General features: G+C 39.9%; 1 long non-coding RNA gene across 1 annotated transcript in view; it reads left to right on the top strand.

The window, feature by feature from the left end:
* The window catches only part of LOC137638336 (uncharacterized), a 125045-nt gene extending 105214 nt beyond the window's left edge, over positions 1 to 19831 (top strand). The window contains exons 2-4 of the long non-coding RNA XR_011044065.1: positions 9715 to 9833; positions 17315 to 17421; positions 18775 to 19831. This is a non-coding gene — a long non-coding RNA (uncharacterized lncRNA). The remainder of the gene's footprint in view (positions 1 to 9714; positions 9834 to 17314; positions 17422 to 18774) is intronic.
* The last annotated feature ends 2951 nt before the right edge of the window (positions 19832 to 22782 follow it).

The following is a 22782-nucleotide window of genomic DNA, read 5'->3' as shown; positions in this document are numbered from 1 at the left end:
AGAGGAGTGGACTTCGTGGTGACTTCCCCCAGGGCGAAGTTGGTTCCCAAGAGGTCGGTCTCGAGGGTCCCCTCTCCTGCACGAGTACTCTCTCCTTCTCCCGCCCTGGAAGGATTTTTGGCGGGGGGGCTTTCCGTTGAAGATTTCTCCATCGGACAAGGGGTGACTGCTTACCTCTTCCTCTGGGAGCTTACCAGGTTCTATCCCTCCTCGGTTACGGCCCGAGGTTTGGTTCAAGGAAGCTACAGGAAGATCAAGGGTACTTTCCTCCTCTCGAGCTCAGGCACCTTGGCCTTTCGTCGTTAAGTATCTACTTGCGGACAAGCTCGAGGTTGTACCATCTGGACGCACTGACTGAAGGCTTCCTTCGGGTGTCTCATCTGTGGAGGTCAACGACCTCAGACACCCTTCCATCCTTGAGAAGAGTTTTGTCTTTGCCCAAGGACAGAGACTTAAACATCTGCTGTGCGGAGTAAATCGACTTCCGGTTTCACTCCTCCAAGGCGCTTTCTTCCAGACTCTGCAGGGCTCCAGCTCCCTTTTCTTTCAACCACGTCGGCCTAAGTTATCGGCTACGACAACTGGGACAAGGTGTCCAATTGCAGTTTCCTCCTGTCAGGAACAGATGGCACGGGAGACTCCCCCGGGGGGGCATAGTCCTAAAAGGAGTTCACGAACTCTAGGATTGCAGGTTTTTTCGCTGGGAGGATGCTTAAGGTTACTCATCCGAATGACAGCTTCCCGATGCCCATTCCCGCACAATCTCTGTGAGTAGCCAAGGATATCGCGCCTGCCGTCTCTGTCAGCGAATTCAGTGTCTCTGAACCTCTATGCCATAGCATCAGCAGAGTTGCCCGGTTGGGCAGAATGATCCATACCTTAGGCGAAGGTCTTCCTTAGGATCATCGACGGCTTCACCCCCGGCCCCCTCAGTCGATCCTTTCTTGTAAGGAAGGATCTGAGAGGGGATGTCCATAGTCGACCTCTCAGCCCTGATCAAGTTTGTCGAACAAACTTTGGCCAGCGTAGACCAGCAGAATCGATCAGACTGGTAACGAGGCGACAGGACTCCTTTAACCCTGGATCGGAAGGACGGGTACTTTCAGTTTCCATTCCATCCATCTTCCAGGGTGCTCGTCGAATTCAGCCTAAACTGCAAGTATTCCTGCTTATGATGCAGTGTGGCTATCCCGCCGTGGCATAGCAGGTTTGTTTCCCCAGAGAACTCTCCCTGCCTTCCTCTTGGCCGCTCAGGTGCAGACTTCCGCCTCCTCTGCTGTTTGGAGGGCTGGTCAACTCCGGTAGGCTCGGGTTTCGACCTTCTTCAGCGCCGGGAAAAGCTTCCGAATGCTGACCATGAGTGTGGGCTCATGGTATTTTGCTTGGAGCCTTCTCTTCCTCTGCCTCAACATCTGGAGTATCTGGCCATGATATTGAGTCAACCGCCTTACCACGTTGGAAACCCCGCTTCTCGTCCGTCCAGCGAGGTTAAGCAACGTCGGTACTTGGATGGGTGACCACCTGGGGACGCCAGATTCTGTTACCACATCCTCCGAGCCTTCCTTTCGGTTGACTGTGGCAAGACTGAGGAGAGTCGCAGTACCTGTTCTCAGTCAAGCAGAGTTTTCAGCCCTACCTTGGAACGTTTCCTAGTTCTTCTTTCCTCATTGACCCGTTTATAGTCCGAACGGTCGCCTCAGGATAAGTTCCATGTGGGGCGATCCAAGTTCCGGTGGCTTCAGGCAATGTTTAACCGGACTCCCTGGCCCTATGGGACCAGCGGAACTATTAAACCTGCAATGGGTGTTGACCTATGGAGCCTCTTGATGGTAGTGGATATTCTCGTCCTTTCCCCACATTCTTGATGCGGTTCTCGGACTCGTCAAAGGAAAGGGGGGGGGGGGCATGTTCCGGTCCAGGCCTATGGTCAAGACCTGAAGGATACCTCTCCATCATTCAGGCAGGCTTAAGGGCCTTAGTCTGGCCCCTCTTCAGATCCTACCGCTCCTGCCAAGTCGCCCCGTTGCGTGTCGACTTCATGCTAACCAGCAGGGGACGCATTTTCACACCTTCACATCTTGCAGTAGAGATACCGGGATGATTGAGATTCTCTCAATTCCACCATCGGCTCTCTCATTCCAGGCAGGGGAATGTTTCTCTCAGACTATCCGAGCAGAGCCTCATAGAGAGAGTGTACCTAAGGGTCTTTGACCTTGGGTAACCAGCAAGTGCTGGTCTGGGGGACCTGATCGCGACAGCTTGGAACCTCAAGCTTCCGCTAGTTTTCCCCCCAGTCTCAGACCCCGAGACTCTGGCAAGATGCATTCCGGTGATGGTGGGACAACTTCGACGCCTGCGTCTTCCCTCCTTTTTGTCTGCGGACAATGGGTCTCAACAAAACCAGGTTGTCTGTCAACCTTTCAATGGGAGAGCTCCACTGGGACTATGCGCAGAACGGTTTCTGGACCCTCTGCTTCCCCTGACGGAACTCCCGGGAGAGCTTCTCCCACGGCGCAGACTACTCAAGCAACCACACTGCGACATCTCTCCCGAACCGGGACGTCGCTTCGGCTTCATGCCTGGAGACACTACGCTTCCTCCTCTAGAAGAGACAACCCGCTACAGTCGCGGTACGGAGGTCGCGTCATCTGCGATAGTCATCCACAGGGGTCTCCCAGGCAAAGTGAAGAGTCTAAGGTGGTTGGTGCCGTGGGAGATATACCTCTTCCCGTGAGGCCTCTTCTCCAGCAATAACGGTCTTATTGCCTTTCGGCGGGAGGAAACTCCTTTCCGCTCTTGGCAATGAAGCCTGTCGCTCAGCCTTTCCCTGACCTTCAGGCTTAAAGGAATAACTTTTTCCTGCCCGCTGGATCTATCCTCGCTCATGCGAAGCTACGATCGTCCCTGCCCTAGTCGGAGGAAGACCTCCAACTTGGAGCATGGCTCGGACTTTTAGTCCTTTAAGAGATCTTCTCAAGACCCTTTTATGACAGGCCTCGGATTGTATTCCGCCTTGGGTCTTCTGCTCACTCTGGCCACGGCCAGTGTGTAAGCAATCTTCTTGGTCTCTTACTACTCCCCCCCCTTTCTAAGGAAGAGGGGAAGGCAACATTCAGGCTCGCTCCTGAGTTGTTGGCTAGACTCAGAATCTGAGGGTCCCGACCCTCCGGTCCGATTCATTCAAGATTTTGAGTCTCCATTCTGTGTCTGATGTCCCAAGACCTTCTCTTTCTTGCCAGTACAGGAATCGAGAGGTTAGCGCTGGGAACAGCTGCAGTTTGGCCTCAGTTGCAGCCGATTTGGGAACACAAGGAGGACATGGGGGGAGAGTCACCAGTATACCTCTTCAGCCCGGACTCAAGGACATTCATCTCGACCTGTCTTCAGACCCTCCCCCGTCACGTCGCCCTACAGCACGATGTTGGATACATCGCAACGTCCCTCGCCTTCGAGTAATACTACTCTGTGACGCAGGTGCTACAAGCTGGAGTCTGGAAGCGTCTGATGACCTTCGCAGCCCGCTTCCTGCAGGGCGTGACCCACAGGAGTCTCGATACGTTTTCTATCGCTCTGTGGTGGCTACACAACAGCTGGTCTAACCTCAGGCTCCTTTTTGGACAGGTAGCAGAAGGTTGAGGGCATTGTTATCAGGTTTTAGTCTGCATGAACGAAAGAAGTATGTCTGGCCCTTACTTCTTTCTTCATCATCCCCTCTACGGGGAAGCAGCATCCTGGTCTCTGCATAGCTGACCTCGAACCTCTGCAGGTAAACCATGCTTCCTTGTGTTCCGAGTATTGAGTCAATACTGTCGCGTCCCCCATACCCTGACGAGGTGGTATTGGGAACGTCCTAACCCAGAGTTCCTTCTGGAACTCCAGGTCAACTGCCTAGGACGGGTCACACTTCTTCCTTCACACACAAGCTTACGTAGGCCACATGGTTCCTTGCGGTGCAAGGAACTTGTGAGGTGCAGGGACTCCTTTTCTCGAGTGCGACTCACTCGGATTCTGAGTCCCCGGGTAAAGCCAAAGCCAGTATGGCTGGGGACTTTCCACCCTTCCTAAGGGATAAGTCACCCTTTGTAAATAGCGTGGTTTGTATTTCGGTTACGGAACAAATGACAAATTCGAAGATAATTTGTATTTTTCCTAACCATACAAACCTTAGCTATTTACACATATTTGCCCGCCAGCCCTGTCCCCCAAGACAAGTCCTACCTCTAAGTGAAAGTGAGTATTCACCTGTGTGTGAGGGGGAGGAGGGGTAGCTAGCTACCACTCCCCTACCCCCCCGCTAACTAGCGCGGGGGTAATACACCCTCGTTAAATTCTAATGGCTCGCCATTTCAGCTACGCTAAAAGTAATAACCCTTTGTAAATAGCTAAGGTTTGTATGGTTAGGAAAAATACAAATTATCTTCGAATTTGTCATATTAAAAGGAGAGAGACCGAGAGATTGACCAGGAATAGAGCGGAAAGCGAATAAGAGGAATGGAAGGTTTTTATCCCATTCAGCCCCATTCCCAATACAATATTTCTTTAACATGCTTTTCATAGTTTGGTGAAAACGTTCCAAAGCACCCTGTGACTCTGGATGATAAGGCGAGGAAGTTACATGTTTAATGCCCAATTCAGTCATTTTCTGCTTAAAATAACGACTCGTGAAGTTAGTACCGCAGTCTGACTGAATTACCTTCGGGAGACCAAATTTTGAAAAGAAACCTATTAATGCCTCTACAATCTTTTCACTCCTTATGGACCGCAAGGGGATTGCCTCGGGGTACCGAGACATACGATCCATAATAGTGAAAATATACTCATTTCCACTCTTTGACTTTGGGAGAGGACCAACAACATCAATTAACACTTCCCGAAAAGGTTCAGACACAACTGGGATAGGTATTAATGGAGCCTTTGGAATAGGTAGGTTAGGTTTGCCGACTCTCTGACAAACCTCGCAACTATTAACAAATTTTTTAACATCACCTTTCAGCTTGGGCCAAAAGAAATTATTTAATAACCTACTGACTGTTTTGTGAATACCAAAATGTCCCGCCATCACATTCTCGTGAGCTAATGACATCAACTCATGACGGTAACATTCAGGAACCACAATCTGTCGTATAATTTCGTAATCCTCCCCCGAGGCATGCATTGGTCTACTTATTCTGTATAATATGCTATTAATTACCTTAAAAATAGGAACTGTCACGTTCGTTATCTCACCAGACTCAATAGGGAGACTACCAAACTCCTTTTTCTGAGCCGAAACAAGTTCTTTAAAAGTCCAATTGGGTTTTAATCTAACACTACTACTACTGTCTACAGATACATCACTACGTCCTAAACTACTCAAATCAACGTCTACTGTTGACTCTGCAGCGTCAACAGCCTTTGCCTTAGCACGAGTGACTACCCCTACTTCCACATCCGGATTAATCACAATTGGCACATTTTTATTTTCATACACAATCTCATTTCCGAGAACCACATCCACCTTTTTAATCGGAAATTTATCAACAATAGCCAAACGGACATTCCCCGAAAAATAAGGACAACTAAGATGAAATAGACCAATTGGATAAGATTTTACCGTGTCCGGAAAACCACTCAAAATAACAAACTCCCGATTCTCATACACAAAATCATTCGGGACCGAATCTCTAAGAATTAATGATTGCGCGGCTCCGGTATCACGTAAAATATTAACTTTTCTCCCTTGGCCTTCACCATCCAGCGAGACTTCACCCACGGCCAGAAAATCACCGAAGGAACTAGCAGTCACTGACTTTCTTAGTCATTGAGTCGGAGAGGGCAGAGCCCCACCCTGACTAGCACTTTTCTCAACCGCCATCACCGGATTACCTTTACTGTTACAAACCTTTTTCCAAGCATAACACATTCTTTTGGTATGACCCCTCTTGTTACAGAAAAAACACGTCAAATTCCTCAGCTTTTGTGGATCATAAACACCCGACTCACCAAGTCTGTTATTTTGCGAGTAATTCACCTTTGATTGGCCATTCGGAGAAACCTCATTTGATTGAACATTCTGAGAACCCTTATTTAACTGAACATTCTGAGAAACATTCTTTTGGTTATTAAAATTACCAGATCTCCCAGAACAACCCCAACGTGGTTTTTCCTTAAATACAGTTTCTTTCATAGTATCTTTATGAGACAAAAAATACTCATCTGACGCCACAGCAACCTCCTGAAGGGAATCTAATTTCAACTCCTCCAAATGAACCTTCAAACGGTCAGGAGTACACCTTTTAAACTCTTCAACCAACAGCAACTGCTTTAGCTTATCAAAATTGTCCACCTCTTTAGATTTTAACCAATCAGTAGCATATTGCTCTTTACTCCTTGCAAATTCTACGAAAGTCTGATTTTCATTTTTACTCAAATTACGGAACCTTTGCCGATAGGCCTCCGGCACGAGCTCATATGCCTTCAACACTATCGCCTTTACACTCTCATAATCCGAGGAGAGATCTTCTTCCAAAGCTACATATACCTTTTGGGCTTTCCCAATCAATTTACTCTGGATAAGGGTAGTCCATAATCCAATAGGCCATTCTAACCTGTTAGCAATTCTTTCGAATGACATAAAGAACTCAGCAACATTATCTTCCTGGAAGTTCGGGACAAACTTCAAAGCCTGAGCTAAATTTGAGAAGGAGGAGGAAGCCTCAACACGAGAAGGAGACCCTGGTGACCCTGGCGTTTGCAAAGCCAACTTAGCTAACTCATGCTTCCTTTCCCTCTCTCTCTCTCTTCAAACACCATTTTTTGCTGCTGTATTTCCATTTGTTTTAGACTAATCTGTCTATCCAAAATTTCTACTGACAATCCCTCTTCTTGCCTAACCTTGGGTTTGGCTCCTGTCTTAGTCTCCTTAACGCACTCATAAACCTTTAGCAATAGTATACCCTTCTTCATTGTTACCGTTCTTTCCACTTCAAAAAAATCTGCCACACTTTCTAACTCCTCTTTGCTTAATTCGGCCAACCTATCCTGCCATCCCTCTCCTTCAAGCAACTCTACGATATTCATGTTATCCATTTTGATTGCAAGTAATTACAACACTTTACATATAACAAAATTATTTCACTTGCAATAGCGCCAGCCAACCAAACACTGAGGAGGTGTAACCATGCCACCTAACAATAACAACACCCCAAGAATTACGCTTGCACTGCAACAAGAACACCACAGGATACGATGAATCCTGGCAAGGTCGCCAATTGTAATGGTCTCGTTGGACCACAACACACACTAGGTCTACAGGACCATAAATAATCAATATTTAGGTGTTCAAAAGGCAGCAAGCCACAAAGGTGGAAGCAAGCCCAGGTAAATGCAGCACAAGAATAACTCAAGGGGGATAACAAAACAATGAAATAAAAACCAATATATATTACAATTCAATAAAATATAGAAAATAATAACTAGGCCTCATCATTAACATTAAATCAAAAATACCACTTACGAAACATATACCCAAATTACCAGTCAACACATTCAACCTCTGAAGGAGGAAAGGGGGCCCAGAGAGGAATAGAAAACAACGAAAAGAAAGAATAACCTAAATTTTACATGCTAACGGATGATGAGATGATGAAGGTCTCCTCCCATAGGTCCTTCAATAAGGGCAGCAGACGGCAACTCTCAATACCATTATAGAGCTCCAACAGGAAATTAACCTGACACTGCAGCACAGCCGTAATCATATTCATTCATGATCATGGACGCCGGATCCCAATAATCTTCGTCAATAATTTACAAGAAATGAATGACACTCCTTACCGTCGCCAAGCGAGGCCCCTCTGGCAAGTACTGCACCAGAGGCAATAATAAAATGGTAGAGATGTGAAGTAACGGCCAGCTGAGGTGAAGATATATATATATATTCGTTCAGAGACTTGCTGTATATCCAGAGGTAATAGGCTCACAAATCAGGGTGCAGATACCAACTGCCTGTAGCTTGGAAACCCAGTCTCAAGTCAACTCAGCAGAGCCAAAATATGGAGGGGAGAAACAGGGAGGATTAGTCAACAAGACTATACAAAAATACCACTGGAGTGAGGAGACCCCTACTAACAAGAAGGCGAACTAACCATGAACTTTAAAGCCTTCGAAAAAAAATGAAAGAGGAACTTAAAAACTAACCTAAGTAAGCTAATACATTATAAAAAAAAACCTAAGGCTTACTTACAATAGGGCTAGGAACAAAGTGGTGAGGGTGAGAACGGGTGTAAGAAATGAGTTAGCAGCTAGAGTGGATATGAATGTGTTGAGGTGGTTTGGCCATGTTGAGAGAATGGAAAATGGCTGTCTGCTAAAGAAGGTGATGAATGCAAGAGTCGATGGGAGAAGTACAAGAGGAAGGCCAAGATTTGGGTGGATGGATGGAGTGAAGAAAGCTCTGGGTGATAGGAGGATAGGTGTGAGAGAGGCAAGAGAGCGTGCTAGAAATAGGAATGAGTGGCGAGCGGTTGTGATGCAGTTCCGGTAGGCCCTGCTGCTTCCTCCGGTGCCTTAGATGACCGCGGAGGTAGCAGCAGTAGGGGATTCAGCCTTATGAAGCTTCATCTGTGGTGGATAACGGGGGAGGGTGGGCTGTGGCACCCTAGCAGTACCAGCCGAACTCGGTTGAGTCCCCTGTCAGGCTGGGAGGAACATAGAGAGAAGAGGTCCCCTTTTTTGTTTGATGTTGGCTATCCCCCAAATCTGGGGGAAGTGCCTTGGTATATGTATGTAGTATTGATTCTTATAATTGGCTCTGTATAAATATCATCCTGTTTTTTATATATTTCTTGATATGGTTCTACTCTTTTTATAGGTTTTAGAGACACTTTCTCAGCTGGGGCTAAATGCCTTTTTGCCAATAGAAGACCTTGGTGCTCCCTGGCCAGAATTTTTTATAATTTTTTTATATTCTTCGAGAGTGATATCAGGTCTTTGTGGTAAACATATAATATAGGGTTATTATTCTTTTAAAGAGTTTCATCTCTAGAAGATATTATATCCCATATTAGTTATCTGAAGGTTTTCAACCAAGCATCTAAAAGGTTGTGTGGGGTAGTTTCTGTTGGTTGATTATCACCAACAGTACTCAATAGATTTTATTCTTTATGTATCCCATGGTTGATGGCTATTTTGAATTTAAGGTACTTTCTATTGTGACCCTGAATAACTAAAAGCACAATATTGCAGGACTTTGAGGATCCTATGTTGTTTGATAAGGTACTGCTTGCTTACAGGAACAAGTTAGTCTCTATATCAAATTGGTTACGTATAGACTAAAGATTGTCTCTAGTAGCTTATGGATACTGTACTATTAGCTACCAGTGCTCTACCATATTTGATCAAATAATTGTAAACCATAAAGAATGAAGTTATTGGAAAAGTCAGTAGCACTGTATTTTGTAATTTCATAGATTTAAAGTATTTGTTGCAATGTACAGTAGTTAAAAAAAAAGCTGATTTCACTTTTAATAACTTCAAATGGAAAGTATGCGTAAAAAAATAAAAAGTTAGTCGTATAAATTATTAAAGATGGCTTCTTGAAATGATATTGGAATTTGTTGTAAGCTATGCAATAGTACTGTACAGTATGTGGTCCCTTATGGACCATCGTAGTCCTATATTATTCTTTTGTACAATTAAGGTTGATATTCAATAGGTTTACTTTTATTCTCATTCCAGGTTATTTGCTGAAAAAATGAAATACATACTGAAGAAAGAACTTGAAGAATACTTTTGACGTTCATAAGGAAATGGTAATTTCAATGGCACTCTTACTTGGGTGACTCTAGGAAGAATAGGTAAATATGGTTGATCAATAAAGTGCTAATGTTTTTTTCTTCAAATATATTTCAACCAGCAAATACAGTAGTGTGTAGTTAATCTTTTATAGAAAGATTTAAAAGATTTACTATACTTCTAAGTATTTGGAAATTTTTAAATACAGTAGTTATACAGTATTATTATTATAGCATAGCAAAAACAATAGTAATAATGGGAGAGAAAATAGATAGTAATTACCATATTCAAAGCTATTTTGAGCAAATTTAAATAAAATTAATTACGTCCATGAAGATATTTATAAATGGTGTCCAGAAATTCATTTGATATTGCTCGAAGTAATCAATTGGCATTGAAACCTTGTCCCCTCTAAAATAAGTTGGCAACTAAGGACTGGGATAGGTAAATGCTGGCCTATCTCCTTCCTTTTCTTCATAGACATGTTGGAGCCATCAGTCCACTTATTGCAGTGTACTGTAGGTATCCCTTAAAGGATCTACCCAACACCTAGCTTCTCGCTTTGTAGCCATCTGCTTTACCTCTGCTCACGGTTCTTTCTTCTGTCCGTTCAACCTCTTTAAACGTGACAGTTTTTTGTAAAACAACAAGGTGGTATTCCACCTCGGTTATACCTGGCTACTGAATGGCTTTCCAAAGCCCAGCATGAGGCCGTATGACCCAGATTCATAAATCTAGTCTAATCCTTGACTTTTTAGGTGTTACTCTCATTTTCTATCTGCTATTGAAATTCCCTTATTTGATAATTATACTATAAAGGAATCCAATGGGTAATCAAATACAATTTCAACCTTACACAATTTAAAGATTGTAATTAAGGCATATAACCTTCATGACCTTACGTTCCAGTAATCACTCACACTTACCAGGTTCTTTTGGAAAATTATAAAAACTTTAGTAACAAAGATCTAAGATCTAATTAGTATACAGTAATAGCCAATTAAAATGACATTAAAGCTAGTAGTAATTCCAGACAGAGTACTGTAATTCATTGCCTAAACCTTACATTTATCAAAGATTAATATACAGTGCAGTACTGTATTTTTCCTTAAGCAAACCAAATAATATCCTTAATGTACCACATTGGCATTCTTCAAAAGTGATAATATTAAAGAAATGAAAAGGCTCTGGACTTGATCCAACGCTTACTCTTGCCTCAATCTAGTTAGGCTCTTTTGATCTATTTCAACTACTTCAACTGTATGGAACAGTAAAGGTTTCTCACTTAAAAGAAATATTAATGAAATTCTTAGTGGTAAAAGTAATGCATATGTTACAACAGATAAACCAGAGCCTTTGTGAAATGCTTCCTGATATTATTTGTACCTATACCAAGTCAAAGATGCCTTAGATGACTGCAGAGGTAGCAGCAGTAGGGGATTCAGCATTCTGAAGCTTCATCTGTGGTGGATAACGGGGGAGGGTGGGCTGTGGCACCCTAGCAGTACCAGCTGAACTCAGTTGAGTCCCTTGTTAGGCTGGGAGAAACGTAGAGAGTAGAGGTCCCCTTTTTGTTTTTGTTTCATTTGTTGATGTCGGCTACCCCCCAAAATTGGGGGAAGTGCCTTGGTATATGTATGTACCAAGTCAAACCTTTTGTCCTTTAAAATAGGGACTGGCTGTAGCACAAGCTGGAAAGGCTGTTGAATTTGTTTTTTAAGTAAAGTAGCCAACTTATGCCTTATGCAGCAATGAGTATGGATGTACTGTTGTACCCACTAAAGGCTTTAATTTTTTTCTTGTTTTTTCAGAAAGTGGATGAGTTTCGATTCATAAAGCTGATCATTGATATTCAGTTTCGTAAATGTGGGGAAAGGGTGGTTGCTGCTACTAGTCGGTGGTATTACCAGCACTTATTCAGGGCTTTGTAGAGGTCATGACTTAGCAGTCAACGCCATTTGCTCAAGCCTAAAGCTGGGCATAAAAAAGAGCTGAGGCTGTTGATACCTGTGCATAGTTGAAATGTCACATGTGCTAATTGCATCATTGCACACCACAGGGCCCTTGCCTCCCTCCCTAGTTGTGCCTGGGATCCCAGTCCCTGTGTCTCAGTCAAGTACCAGTGAGTGTGCCTGTTACTTCCCCCCTGTGACAGTGTTCCCCAGTTTTGGGGTTCCTGTTGGAGCAACCCATTTTGTTTCTCCCCTTGGGAGACCTTTGTTGTCGATAGTCACTTGGAACTCTTTTCTGCTTTCAGACCCTGAGGAGAAAGTTGGTGCAAAGAAGCAACGTCACTCCTTTATCTCTTCTAGCTCTGATTCTGACGCTTCTTCTAATACACTAATATAAAAAGTTGTCGTCGTTGTGAAAGTCCAGGAAGGCCAGTCATAGTTGCAAAAAAAAAATTTCTTGAAAACATCACCTCTTCTTCGGGTGATGGACGACACCTAGATGGTCCTGCTCAAGGTGCACAAAGCCTTGACCACAGCATCATTCCATTAGCCCCCTGGGCCCTAGTGATATTTATGGGCTTCATGACAATATTCAAGACCTTATAGTCTCGTCCTGACAATATCATATTCTTTCTCAAATGAGCTTTTTATTACTGGTTTTAAGAAGCCAATAGTTTTGAAATGAGATGCCATTCCTAGGGCAAGGAGAATGGCAATGTATGTTAGGACAGAGTACCCTGCTTCACCAAATCCTGCTATGAATGTGGATGTCATGAGATGTGGGTAATTAAAGTTTGTGGCAGGTATAACTTCTATTTGTGTTCAATCTACAGGAATCCAGGACTTCTATCTTCGATTGTTTTCTTACCATTATGGCTTAGATATATAAGATAATGATAGAAATGCCTCCTTTTGTTTTTGTTTGTCATTTCAATGCTCACCATTGGTAGTGGGTAAATTCTGTTTCTCTGACTGATCACCATGGCTTAAGAGCTTTGGACTTTGCCTCTCAATCAAGTTGAGAGCAAATCATAAGTCAAGCTACTTACAGGTCTGGTAACTGCTTGGACCTACTATACATAGACTCCCCTGGTTGGTTCTCCTGATTGGACATCTGATCATGTTTTAATTTTATTAGTAGAGAAGACTGAGCAGCCTGCCCCTGATGTATCATAACCGTGCAAGTTTTATGTAAAAACTCAAGCAGACTGGAATGCCATTTTGAGTGTTTTTTTTTTAACTTGAATTTGTCACAATTGTATACTAGTGTTTTACCTGTTGTTCTTTTGAATGAGAATCTAGTCAACATTATTGATAGGTGTATCTCTTCTTATGTGCTAAAGTACAGAGTGAAAGACAAACCCTGGTTCAATGATGATTGTAGACATGCTTATTTGGAGAAGCAGGGGACCTATCATCTTTGAAAGGTAACAGATCATATTTAACCTGGAATAACTATACTTGACTAAGAGCCTTTGCTCTGAGTTTATGCTTCAACTCAACTGAAAATTATTACAATTTAACCATAAAAGAAACCGTTTTGGTACAACTTGGGAACATAAATGGTGGGCTACCCTTAAATCTGCTCTATTTGGTGTAGACGTAACAGTTCCTCCTTTACTTGAACCAGATAGCTGTCACTCTCTATCAAAAGGAACCCTTTTTTGTCTTGATGTGTTTGACAGTAAGCAGAGTAATGAGGAACTTGATTTTCCTCATTCCTGTTTTCCTCAGGCTAAAGTAACTAGTTTAAATTTTTGTTATTGTGAAAGTAAATCTCTCTTGATGCTTATGGAGGTGTAGACCAAATGTTGTTTTTCCTTTTTTTTTTTATATAAAGACTGCATATTTCTTAGCTCTTAAGTTATGTTATTTTCCACAAGTTAGCAAGAAGAGGTCCCTTTAGCACTTGTTAGAGAAATAATGTTATTACATCAAGTAAATGTGTTTGTGGTAGCTCAGGTCCAACTGATTACTGCCTATTTTCCATAACTCCCATATTATCCAAAGTTTTTGAACGTCTTTTGGCAAAATATCTAAAGACGTCTGCCGAGGGTAATTGTCTGTTAGTTTGTTTGCAATTTGGCTTTCGTGAGGGCCTTGGAGCATGTGATGCCTTTTTTGAAATCACCAATGCTGTACAGAAATCCCTTGATTGTGGTCAGGGAAGTTTGTGTGATTAGCCGTGATTTTAGTGCTACTTTTGACCCTGTTAACAAATTCAAACAATTGGGAGTGGGTGAGTCTGTTTTAGGTATCATTATTGAATTTTTAATAATTGAAGAGAATTGTTTTCTTAAACTCTGTATGACTATTAAAATTTTAGGTGTGATTCTTGACAGCAAATTTACTCTTGGGAAACACATTGCCTGTGTCTTCTTATATTGCAAAAAAAAAAAAAAAAAAAAAAAAAAAAAAAAAAGGCTTATTGAGAGTCTTTTAAGATGTTTGGTGATCAGTCTATTCTGAAGAAGTGTTTTAATTCTTTCATTCTACCTTCTTTTGAGTATTGTTCTCCTGTCTGGTCTTCAGCTGCTGATTCTCATCTTAATTTGTTGGACAGAAACTTACGGTCTATTGAATTTCTTATTCCTGATCTAGATATTGACTTTTGGCACAGTCGTTCAATTAGTTCATTAGGCATGTTGCATAGTATTTTTCATAATTCTGACCATCCTTTACACTCGGATCTTCCTGGACAATTCTATCCTGTTCGTAATACTAGGCATGCAGTTAATTCTTATAGCCAGGCTTTCTCCATCATGATGCTCAATACTACACAGTATTCTAGAAGTTTTATTCCAGCTGTGACCAAGTTGTGGAATGATCTTCCTAATCGGGTAGTTGAATCAGTGGAACTTAAAAAGTTCAAAGTTGCAGCAAATGTTTTTACGTTGAACAGGCTGACATAAGTCTTTTTATAGTTTATATATGACATATCTGTTTTGATGTTATTAGTGTTTTAAGAATAATTTATTGTTAATTTTTTATCGTCGTTTATTTATTCCCTTATTTCCTTTCCTCACTAGGCTATATTTCCCTGTTGGAGCCCTTGGGCTTATAGCATCTTGCTTTTCCAGTTAGGGTTGTAGCTTGGCTAGTAGTAGTAATAATAATAATAATAATGATAATAATAATAATGATAATAATAACAATAACGTTTTTAGTAGCAATGTATTCTTATACTGTAATGAAGTCACTTTTTACTTGAAGAGGAGAATCGAGTTGATTGTATTTCATCTTGTTTTATAATTCTAATTTTGAAATTAAAATTTATGCATTAAGGTTTAAAGGAGGAATTTCCAATCCAGGTAAAAGGTCTATTCAACAATGGACCTGATATGCATGTAGAATTGGTAGAACCAGTGTTCACAATTTGAATAGTTAACTGTACTTGCAAACAAGCAGGTGCATAAAGAAAAACTATCTACTTCACTTAGTATTAGTGTCCAGTATACACTATCGTATGCAGAGTTTCTATCCATACAAATATACACTGTAGTGTAATGCATTTTAATAGGTATTGACCAAAGCAAATATAGATAAAATTTGTCCATTATTAGTAAAAAAGGAACTCAGTGTTTATATACACTAGTATATTGGGTTACAATGCAAACTACAGTTGTTTTAGTTGGCTACAGTAAAAAAAAAAAGTGAGAAAGGGCAATTTATTGTACAGTACAGTAAGTTCAGTACATGGACACACTGTACATAGCTCTGTAGATTGGATGTTAAGATTTATAATGCTATATTCAACAGTGCAGTATCCATCCACTAATTTTTACATTTTATACATACATACATACATATACCAAAGGCACCTCCCCCAATTTTGGGGGGCAGCCGACATCAACAAGAAACAAAACAAAAAAGGGGACCTCTACTCTCCTCCAGCCTAACCAGGGACTCAGCCGAGTTCAGCTGGTACTGCCAGGGTGCCACAGCCCAACCTCCCACATTTCCACCACAGATGAAGCTTCATACTGCTGAGTCCCCTACTGCTGCTACCTCCGCGGTCATCTAAGGCACCGGAGGAAGCAGCAGGGCCTACCGGAACTGCGTCACAATCGCTCGCCATTCATTCCTATTTCTAGCACGCTCTTTTGCCTCTCTCACATCTATCCTCCTATCACCCAGAGCTTTCTTCACACCATCCATCCACCCAAACCTTGGCCTTCCTCTTGTACTTCTCCCATCAACTCTTGCATTCATCACCTTCTTTAGCAGACAGCCATTTTCCATTCTCTCAACATGGCCAAACCACCTCAACACATTCATATCCACTCTAGCCGCTAACTCATTTCTTACACCCGTTCTCACCCTCACCACTTCGTTCCTAACCCTATCTACTCGAGATACACCAGCCATACTCCTCAGACACTTCATCTCAAACACATTCAATTTCTGTCTCTCCATTACTTTCATTCCCCACAACTCCGATCCATACATCACAGTTGGTACAATCACTTTCTCATATAGAACTCTCTTTACATTCATGCCCAACCCTCTATTTTTTACTACTCCCTTAACTGCCCCCAACACTTTGCAACCTTCATTGACTCTCTGACGTACATCTGCTTCAACTCCACCATTTGCTGCAACAACAGACCCCAAGTACTTAAACTGATCCACCTCGTCAAGTAACTCTCCATTCAACATGACATTCAACCTTGCACCACCTTCCCTTCTCGTACATCTCATAACCTTACTCTTACCCACATTAACTCTCAACTTCCTTCTCTCACACACCCTTCCAAATTCTGTCACTAGTCGGTCAAGCTTCTCTTGTGTCTGCTACCAGTACAGTATCATCCGCAAACAACAACTGATTTACCTCCCATTCATGATCATTCTCACCTACCAGTTTTAATCCTTGTCCAAGCACTCGAGCATTCACCTCTCTCACCACTCCATCAACATACAAGTTAAACAACCACGGCGACATCACACATCCCTGTCTCAGCCCCACTCTCACCGGAAACCAATCGCTCACTTCATATCCTATTCTAACACATGCTTTACTACCTTTGTAGAAACTTTTCACTGCTTGCAACAACCTTCCACCAACTCCATATAACCTCATCACATTCCACATTGCTTCCCTATCAACTCTATCATATGCTTTCTCCAGATCCATAAACACAACATACACCACCTTATCTTTTGCTAAATATTTCTCGCATATCTGCCTAACTGTAAAAATCTGATTCATACAACCCCTACCTCTTCTAAAACCACCCTGTACTTCCAAGATTGCATTCTCGGTTTTATCCTTAATCCTATTAATCAGTACTCTACCATACACTTTTCCAACTACACTCAACAAACTAATACCTCTTGAATTACAACACTCATGCACATCTCCCTTACCCTTATATAGTGGTACAATACATGCACAGACCCAATCTACTGGTACCATTGACAACACAAAACACACATTAAACAATCTCACCAACCATTCAAGTACAGTCACATCCCCTTCCTTCAACATCTCAGCTTTCACACCATCCATACCATTTTATAGGCACTGTATTAGGATTATTATACTAGATTTAACAGTACAATATCCTACTAATTATTATTTTTCACAGATACGTGTTGGGTATACAGAGAAAACATGGTTTGACAAAACATTTTAATCGATTGAAGAATAAACAAATTGGAACCACTGAAGACTGATTGAAGGGTGTAGTGCAAAGTAAGTATTAATAAATTATTGTTTATTTAATATGAAATCAAAAAAACATCTATGGGAAAAGATTAATATTCAGGAAAATAATGTAAGGAATTTCCTAACAAGCAGACCTTTAAAGGCTTACTTAATGAGAGATCTAACTGCAATATTATGAAACTGTCAAGACCTAGGACCTGGCAATAATTTCAAATTGAATTTATTTTCATAAACTACTATAGTGCAAGAAGGATTTTTTTCTGTACAATTGATCACTGAAGAAAGTCAATTTCAGGTTTAAGATTAATCTTCTCGTTTCATGTGTGGTTTATTAACTTTGTAGAGAAAATGTTCCTTTGGATTCTATAAATTCTATAAATTCATTCTGATGATTCTTTATACATCAAAAATTAGTATGCAATAGGGTATTATATAATTATGTAAAGTAAGTCACTGGGATTATATTTTTGGCTATGTTGACTTTCTGTTGTCAGGAAGCATTGGTCTTAGTAATACAACTATGATAAAGTTTATGAATTCAGCATTAGTTTTAGGCTTTTCTTGACTTAGTACACTGTCTAGAGCTGATTATCTTTACTAGCACAGAGTTGGGTAGGAGAGGGAGTCAGGTGTTCCATTTAGATATCCTTGTTGCATAATTTAAGTATTTGAAATGTTACTTTTTATAGCTTGTAAAGAAGTTATATATACTTTGAACTTCAAACCAATTCCCCAACACTTGACAGTTTCATATGACATTTTAATCTCACAATAATATATGTCGGGTATGGCAATGTTAATTTGGTAAAGCAGTATTTTTGCATTGTTTAAAAATTATTGCTTTTGGGTAAAATTCACTATTATTGCATTTGGATAAAATTTACATATAAACCTCATAGTTTTGTATCAATTTCCCCCACCATTCGTTCAGTGTTAATTCCTCCAGAATAATTTTTTTCATTGTACTAGATGAATAATAACTTTTTGGATAGGCACAATGGGGGTGGTGGTCTTACTTTTGTAATTTCACTATATTTATTATTATTAGGGATTTGCTTAGATGACTATAATTTTTTTAGCTTCAATGGTTCTTTGTGTAATAATGTTGAACTCAATTTATGAATGATTATCATCTGTATGCCTCAAATTTTTTTAGCTTCAATGGTTCTTTGTGTAATAATGTTGAACTCAATTTATGAATGATTATCATCTGTATGCCTCAATGTAGTACACTTCGTTTCAAATGTTAACAACATTGGCATTTGTTGAGGAATTCTTAAGAAAGAAAAACTCGCCAGTACCAGGTATGTCTTTAATCAGGAATATCTATAAATTTTTAATCAGGAATATCTATAAATTTACATTCTCATTTATTTTCAGAATACTACAAACCAAAGTTTTTCAAGATAAATTCACATCTCCACATCACTCATCATGTAGTAAATTCAATGAAGAGAAAGAGACCAAGAGAAATGGCGACAGTTCGAGCTTCAAATCATGGTGGTTTTGCAGGATAAGACCAAGAGAACTGGAGATAACCTCAGATCATGTGGTGATTCAACTTAGAGGAAGAGAACAAGAGAGGTGGTGACAACTCCAAATTATGTGGGAGGTTCAACTATGAGAAGAAAACCAAGAAAAGTGGTGATAGTTCCAAATTATATGGTGCTAGCTCTAAATTATATGGTGGTTCAACTAAGATGTTCACTTCAAGAAAACTGATGGTTTGAGTGACTTAAACATTTTTACCAAGAGAAGTTAAACATTGAAGGGTTTAGAACCTGTTGCACTTTGATTGCAATATTTTGTTCATGCAGGGCCCTACTGAGAGATTAAGAAAATTCATATTACAATAAAGCTGTGCATTATTAGACTAGAGAATCAAAAACAAGCTACAGGACACAGTTGAATATGTGCACAACCGGAGAAAGTTAGTAGACTGATAAGTACCTGCCACTGAAGAATACCAAAAATACCACCACAGCTCCAAGAGGAAAATACTAATGTGTCCACCATCACAGTGGGTTGACAAATTTCAGACATTAATTGCTCTGGTGTTAGTAATGACTTGCGTCTATTCCCCTTTCTCACACGTGAAAAGGTAAGTTCTCACACGTGAAAAGGCAAGTTTCTTCTCAAACTCACCATCACCATATTTGGTATGGCTTAACTTCAATCACCAATTTATCCTTCCTTGACGAACTTTATGATTTCTTAAGAGTTCACAGTTGCTTCAATGTCACTTGCTTGGTGGAACTCTCGGCTAGTGAGCTGCTGCCTCAGATCCTTCTATCTATGGGAGTGAGCTGCCTTCCCAGTCAGTCAGGTGATGGTGCAATATTTCCTTGTTTATTATCTCCTAGGTAGAGTTTGATGATCTGAAATACAGAGTTCTTCCTTAACCAGTAGTCCATTCACTGACGAGGCAAATATTACCTGGAAGAGAAAGATATAATTGGATGCAAATATGTTATTTCATGTTTATCATTTCAATAGTAATTGTAAAAATCCAAATAAATTTAATTCTGAGTTTTGTCTCTCATTTTCACCTTGGTTAAGTATAATGTCTGAAAAATACTAAATGATGAGGTCGTTTCAGTAAATTTACTCATAAAAATTCTGGAGATATTTTAATATTACTTTCAATCGAAGCCCTAAAACTTGAGTAAAATTCACTTAACTTACCAATAAATTGGCAGAATTGTAAATTACTGTAGTCCTTTAAATACAAGCGTTATAATGAAGCTTGACAGCAGGCACAAAAAAAGAATCTTGAAAATACACTGCTGTTTAGGACTGCTTTACTTGTTTGCCATCCTGAAAAAATAAGTTTGATGAGATTTTTCTTCTAGGTATGTTTTTATAAAAAAAAAAAAAAAATTGGCTAAAACTTAAATGACCTACAAAGTTAAATGACCTACAAAGTTGAATGACAAAATGTAAGTGTCCAGAAACAATATTGACATTAGCTGGACTTGAGAATTAGTTGGTCATAAAAACCTCCTCCAGATCAGGCAATGGTGGGACCAAACCCTGTTAAAATGCTTACAAAATTGAAAAATAACCCAGCTGGAATTACAAGAAATTGAATACATAAAATCTCATTCCATCCCTTCAAATTTAGAAAACATTACTGTATAAGAATCACTTTAGCTAGACTAATTTAGAAGCTCAATATTATCATCAAAACCACGAAAATTACAAGGCCATAACAGAAGTGGCATACAGTACTTCATAATCTAGTTACAGCTGCTTTCTTCAATTATTGTTGAGTAAAATGAGTAAGCCCTAAATATTTGCAATGTTAAACAAGCATAGGATACATGATTTAGTAATTTGGTTAATGACAATGTAACAAAAGTCAGGTTTACAATTGAACTACTTCAGTCTCAACTATGATCACTCTTATTCATAGATGAGAGTTTGTATTTTACATATATTTGTCTTTCAAATTTATCAGCAAATTGTATAATTCAAAAATAAAGTCGCCTAGTTAAACACTAAAAATTGATAAATTTAGATTTAAGTTCCTTCAAGTTTGTTGGAGTAAAAATATTCACATTTGTAAAAAAAATCGAAGTTTCCAAATAGGACTGGATTATTATTTTAGGCCAGCACTGGAGCCTGGAAGAGTATCTAGCTTTCAAGGGTTACTGAGGCTCATCCATCTGATAACAGTACCATATAGAATTTGCTGCACTTCTCCAGTTTTGATCACATTCTCCAAGATCAAATAAATTCCTTGAATATGAGAAATAAATTCTTATTGAGTACAAGAAGGTAAGGATAATTCATTCCTCCTCATAAATACTGCTTGTTGAAAGGAACAGGAAACTAAAAAAGTACCTGGAAGAGCACAGACATTGACAAATCCTCATAAAATAATCAGAACAAAATCTTTCATAAATTTTCTAAAGTTATAAACCATTCCAAATAAAATATCAATTAGAATTTATAATGAGCAAATCTTCCTCAATGTGTGCCGAAAATATTGCAGAAACTAGCCAGTCACATGAATCCAAAATCAATCACAGATGTAAAAATTGTGAATTATTAATGCTATAAATTCATATAAAACAAGGATTACGCTGATAACTCACAAGCAGTGCTTTCACACGAGCTGTTGAATTCCAGAGCTGCTGCCTTTTATAGCAAGAATGTTGCCATTTACATCAGAATTGTCGATGCTAGAAGAGATAGAATTGATGATATACAATGTGAAATCTACATATACCCATCAACCTCTAAGCAAAACTGAATATACCAGAATTGCCATAAGCAGATTTTCCAGAAGTCACAGGTAAAAGGTGATATGTAGAACCACTTGTGTTATTATACAAAACCGTGTCTATCAACGTATTGACTTCTATAGGTGAAAACCCTAAGTTTAATGCATATGTGGACTTCCTACTGGACTCAGAAGTGTACAAGCAAGCAAGGAGTTTTGGTTGCTATAAAAGGCAGCATAAAAGGTTGTCAAAATAGGTGCTATTATCAAGGCTGCACTAGTGTTGAGATTAAAGTCAGAACAATATTAAAAAATTAAGGACAAAGAGTGGGAAAGAGACTAGCCAAAATTCTCACCTGAATAGCGAACAGATTGTCTTCCAAATATTCATAAAATCACAAAATCGAGCAGTTTGAGAAGTCTCGCTCGTACATTCTTAGTCTGAATGACAAGAAATCTCTGTAGTAATACAGTACAGTACTCTGGTCTAGTTTAATTAAGGTGTCTGAGGTTTACAGAAGGGTTGATTTGTTCCAAGTTGCTAGTCTTGCTACTAATTAACAACTTGCCCCGAGCTATAACCAATGTGCTTATTTTGCACACACAAAAATTATACAGGCACTACCTGCTGTAATAGCAGTCAACGCCAATAGAAAATACTAATGACTCCTCCCCCTAAGAAAGCACAAAAATGCTATGGAGGCAACAAACAATACGGAAACTTCAACAAATAGTTAACAAAAAGGCCTTACATGAAAATGCAAAATTATTCTTGAAGGAGTTTTCAGAGCACTAAACCAAAAACTCCTTAGACCAAGTACTGTAGCACTATAAAAGGTCAAAATTCCCTCAGTCTATACAAACACAAGTTCCCTAAAGTCACTGCAATTGATTAATTGGTTATTAAACTGATGTTACAACATTGTAAGTCATCGACGGTAACAGTAAATTTAGTATATGTACAAGATTAACAAATTAATTTCATACATACCATATAGACCTATTGATATATTTTTCATTATCATACATGCCTATAAATACATTTCACATATATACCACTAAAAATATTTAGAAGTAAAATATTCAAATAGATTGAATTTAAGTTGTCCTTCATAACAACAAAGGTCATTGATGCCAATACAATTAGATAAAAATATAGA

The sequence above is a fragment of the Palaemon carinicauda genome, chromosome 3 (genome assembly GCF_036898095.1).
Source record: "Palaemon carinicauda isolate YSFRI2023 chromosome 3, ASM3689809v2, whole genome shotgun sequence".
NCBI lineage: Eukaryota > Metazoa > Arthropoda > Malacostraca > Decapoda > Palaemonidae > Palaemon > Palaemon carinicauda.
Note: the sequence above shows the minus strand (reverse complement) of the source record. Positions and strands in the feature narration are given on the sequence as shown.